Source organism: Pelophylax lessonae (assembly GCF_965119305.1).
Source record: "Pelophylax lessonae genome assembly, chromosome: 8".
NCBI lineage: Eukaryota > Metazoa > Chordata > Amphibia > Anura > Ranidae > Pelophylax > Pelophylax lessonae.
In genome coordinates, this window is record NC_138775.1 from 289612025 (window position 1) to 289618024 (window position 6000).

The following is a 6000-nucleotide window of genomic DNA, read 5'->3' on the forward strand; positions in this document are numbered from 1 at the left end:
GAACCATCAACCACAACTGCAGCAACCACAACTAAAAAAGTGTCAACATCAACTGCAGAATCAACGACTACAGTGTCAACAACAACTGCAGCACCGACAACTTTAGGCTCATCAAACACAACTGCAGCACCTTCAACTACAAAACAATCAACCACAACTGCACCACCCACAACAACAGAACCATCAACCACAACTGCAGCATCCACAACTACAGCAGGGTCAACCACAACTCCAGCACCAACAAATACAGGAACATCAACCACAACTACAGAACCATCAACCACAACTGCAGAACCCACAACAACAAAAGTGTCAACAACTGCAGAACAAACAACTACAGCAGCATCAACTACTGCAACACCCACAACTACAGAAGCGTCAACCACAACTGCAGGACCAACAACTACAGCAGCATCAACAACTGCAACGCCCACGACTAAAGAATTGGCAACAACTACAGTACTCACAACTAGAGTAATGTCAACCACAACTGCAGCATCCACAACTGCAGAAGGGTCAACCACAACTGCAGAATCAACAACAACAGCGTCAACAACAACTGCAGCACCTATAACTTCAGGCTCATCAAACACAACTCCAGCACCCACAACTACAAAACAATCAACCACAACTATAGCACTCACACCTACAAAAGCATCAACCACAACTGCACCACCCACAACTACAGAACCATCAACCACAAGTGCAGCATCCACAACTACAGCAGCGTCAACAACTGCAACATCCACAACTAGAGAATTGTCAACAACTACAGCACCCACAACTACAGTAATGTCAACCACAACTTCAGCATCCACAACTACAGCAGGGTCAACCACAACTCCAGCACCAACAAATACAGGAAGATCAACCACAACTACAGAACCATCAACCACAACTGCAGAACCCACAACTTCAAAAGTGTCAACAACAACTGCAGAACCAACAACTACAGCAGCATCAACAACTGCAGCACCCACAACTACAGAAGCGTCAACCACAACTGCAGAACCCACAACTACAAAAGTGTCAACAACAACTGCAGACCCAACAACTACAGCAGCATCAACAACTGCAACACCCACAACTAGAGAATTGTCAACAACTGCAGCACCCACAACTACAGTAATGTCAACCTCAACTGCAGCATCCACAACTACAGAAGGGTCAACCACAACTTCAGCACCAACAAATACAGGAAGATCAACCACAACTACGGAACCATCAACCACAAATGCAGAACCCACAACAACAAAAGTGTCAACAACATCTGCAGAATTAACAACTACAGCACCATCAACAACTGCAACACCCACAACTACAGAAGCGTCAACCACAACTACGGAGTCATCAACCACAACTGCAGAACCCACAACTACAAAAGTGTCAACAACAACAACTGCAGAACCAACAACTACAGTAGCATCAACAAATGCAACACCGACAGCTAAAGAATTGTCAACAACTGCAGTACCCACAACTATAGTAATGTTAACCACCACTGCAGCATCCACAACTACAGAAGGGTCAACCACAACTGCAGCACCCACCACTACAGAACCATCAACCACAACTGCAGCAACCACAACTAAAAAAGTGTCAACAACAACTGCAGATTCAACGACTACAGTGTCAACAACAACTGCAGCACCGACAACTTTAGGCTCATCAAACACAACTGCAGCACCTTCAACTACAAAACAATCAACCACAACTGCACCACCCACAACTACAGAACCATCAACCACAACTGCAGCATCCACAACTACAGCAGGGTCAACCACAACTCCAGCACCAACAAAAACAGGAACATCAACCACAACTACAGAACCATCAACCACAACTGCAGAACCCACAACAACAAAAGTGTCAACAACTGCAGAACAAACAACTACAGCAGCATCAACAACTGCAATGCCCACAACTACAGAAGCGTCAACCACAACTGCAGAACCCACAACTACAAAAGTGTCAACAACAACTGCAGAACCAACAACTACAGCAGCATCAACAACTGCAACACCCACAACTAGAGAATTGTCAACAACTGTAGCACCCACAACTACAGTAATGTCAACCTCAACTGCAGCATCCACAACTACAGAGGGGTCAACCACAACTTCAGCACCAACAAATACAGGAAGATCAACCACAACTACGGAACCATCAACCACAACTGCAGAACCCACAACTACAAAAGTGTCAACAACAACTGCAGAACCAACAACTACAGCACCATCAACAACTGCAGCACCCACAACTACAGAAGCATCAATCACAACTGCAGGACCAGCAACTACAGCAGCATCAACAACTGCAACACCCACAACTAGAGAATTGTCAACGACTACAGTACCCACAACTAGAGTAATGTCAACCACCACTGCAGCATCCACAACTACAGAAGGGTCAACCATAACTGCAGCACCAACAACTACAGAACCATCAACCACAACTGCAGCACCCACAACTAAAAAAGTGTCAACAACAACTGCAGAATCAACGACTACAGTGTCAACAACAACTGCAGCACCCACCTCTTCAGGCTCATCAAACACAACTGCAGCACCCACAACTACAGAACCATCAACCACATCTGCAGAACCCACAACTACAAAAGTGTCAACAACAACTGCAGAACCAACAACTACAGCAGCATCAACAACTGCAACACCCACAACTAGAGAATTGTCAACAACTGCAGCACCCACAACTACAGTAATGTCAACCTCAACTGCAGCATCTACAACTACAGCAGGGTCAACCACAACTTCAGCACCAACAAATACAGGAAGATCAACCACAGCTACGGAACCATCAACCACAACTGCAGAATCCACAACAACAAAAGTGTCAACAACAACTGCAGAATCAACAACTACAGCACCATCAACAACTGCAACACCCACAACTACAGAAGCGTCAACCACAACTACGGAGTCATCAACCACAACTGCAGAACCCACAACTACAAAAGTGTCAACAACAACAACTGCAGAACCAACAACTACAGTAGCATCAACAACTGCAACACCCACAACTAAAGAATTGTCAACAACTACAGCACCCACAACTAAAGTAATGTTAACCACCACTGCAGCATCCACAACTGCAGAAGGGTCAACCACAACTGCAGCAACCACAACTAAAAAAGTGTCAACAACAACTGCAGAATCAACGACTACAGTGTCAACAACAACTGCAGCACCGACAACTTTAGGCTCATTAAACACAACTGCAGCACCTTCAACTACAAAACAAACAACCACAAGTGCACCACCCACAACTACAGAACCATCAACCACAACTGCAGCATCAACAACTACAGCAGTGTCAACCACAACTCCAGCACCAACAAATACAGGAACATCAACCACAACTACAGAACCATCAACCACAACTGCAGAACCCACAACAACAAAAGTGTCAACAACTGCAGAACAAACAACTACAGCAGCATCAACAACTGCAGCACCCACAACTACAGAAGCATCAAAAACTGCAACACCCACAACTAAAGAATTGGCAACAACTACAGTACCCACAACTAGAGTAATGTCAACCACAACTGCAGCATCCACAACTGCAGAAGGGTCAACCACAACTGCAGAATCAACAACTACAGCGTCAACAACAACTGCAGCACCTATAACTTCAGTCTCATCAAACACAACTCCAGCACCCACAACTACAAAACAATCAACCACAACTATAGCACCCACACCTACAAAAGCATCAACCACAACTGCACCACCCACAACTACAGAACCATCAACCACAAGTGCAGCATCCACAACTACAGCAGCGTCAACCACAACTGCAGAACCATCAACTACCGCAGCATCAACAACTGCAACATCCACAACTAGAGAATATTCAACAACTACAGCACCCACAACTACAGTAATGTCAACCACAACTTCAGCATCCACAACTACAGCAGGGTCAACCACAACTCCAGCACCAACAAATACAGGAAGATCAACCACAACTACAGAACCATCAACCACAACTGCAGAACCCACAACTTCAAAAGTGTCAACAACAACTGCAGAACCAACAACTACAGCAGCATCAACAACTGCAGCACCCACAACTACAGAAGTGTCAACCACAACTACAAAAGTGTCAACATCAACTGCAGAACCAACAACTACAGCAGCATCAACAACTGCAACACCCACAACTAGAGAATTGTCAACAACTGCAGCACCCACAACTACAGAACCATCAACCACAACTGCAGAACCCACAACTACAAAAGTGTCAACAACAACAACTGCCGAACCAACAACTACAGCACCATCAACAACTGCAGAACCCACAACTACAAAACAATCAACCACAACTGCACCACCCACAACTACAGAACCATCAACCACAACTACAGAAGCCACAACTACAAAAGTGTCAACAACAACTGCAGAACCAACAACTACAGCAGCATCAACAACTGCAGCACCCACAACTACAGTAATGTCAACCTCAACTGCAGCATCCACAACTACAGAAGGGTCAACCACAACTTTAGCACCAACAAATACAGGAAGATCAACCACAACTACGGAACCATCAACCACAACTACAGAATCCACAACAACAAAAGTGTCAACAACAACTGCAGAATCAACAACTACAGCACCATCAACAACTGCAACACCCACAACTACAGAAGCGTCAACCACAACTACGGAGTCATCAACCACAACTGCAGAACCCACAACTACAAAAGTGTCAACAACAACTGCAGAATCAACGACTACAGTGTCAACAACAACTGCAGAACCGACAACTTTAGGCTCATCAAACACAACTGCAGCACCTTCAACTACAAAACAATCAACCACAACTGCAGCATCCACAACTACAGCAGGGTCAACCACAACTCCAGCACCAACAAATACAGGAAGATCAACCACAACTACGGAACCATCAACCACAACTGCAGAACCCACAACAACAAAAGTGTCAACAACTACAGAACAAACAACTACAGCAGCATCAACAACTGCAGCACCCACAACTACAGAAGCGTCAACCACAATTGCAGGACCAACAACTACAGCAGCATCAACTAATGCAATGCCCACGACTAAAGAATTGGCAAAAACTACAGTACCCACAACTAGAGTAATGTCAACCACAACTGCAGCATCCACAACTACAGAAGGGTCAACCACAACTGCAGAATCAACGACTACACCGTCAACAACAACTGCAGCACCTACAACTTCAGGCTCATCAAACACAACTCCAGCACCCACAACTACAAAACAATCAACCACAACTACAGCACCATCAACAACTGCAACACCCACAACTACAGAAGCGTCAACCACAACTACGGAGTCATCAACCACAACTGCAGAACCCACAACTACAAAAGTGTCAACAGCAACAACTGCAGAACCAACAACTACAGTAGCATCAACAACTGCAACACCGACAACTAAAGAATTGTCAACAACTGCAGCACCCACAACTAGAGTAATGTTAACCACCACTGCAGCATCCACAACTACAGAAGGGTCAACCACAACTGCAGCACCCACCACTACAGAACCATCAACCACAACTGCAGCAACCACAACTAAAAAAGTGTCACCAACAACTGCAGAATCAACGACTACAGTGTCAACAACAACTGCAGCACCGACAACTTTAGGCTCATCAAACACAACTGCAGCACCTTCAACTACAAAACAATCAACCACAACTGCACCACCCACAACTACAGAACCATCAACCACAACTGCAGCATCCACAACTACAGCAGGGTCAACCACAACTCCAGCACCAACAAAAACAGGAACATCAACCACAACTACAGAACCATCAACCACAACTGCAGAACCCACAACAACAAAAGTGTCAACAACTGCAGAACAAACAACTACAGCAGCATCAACAACTGCAACGCCCACAACTACAGAAGCGTCAACCACAACTGCAGAACCCACAACTACAAAAGTGTCAACAACAACTGCAGAACCAACAACT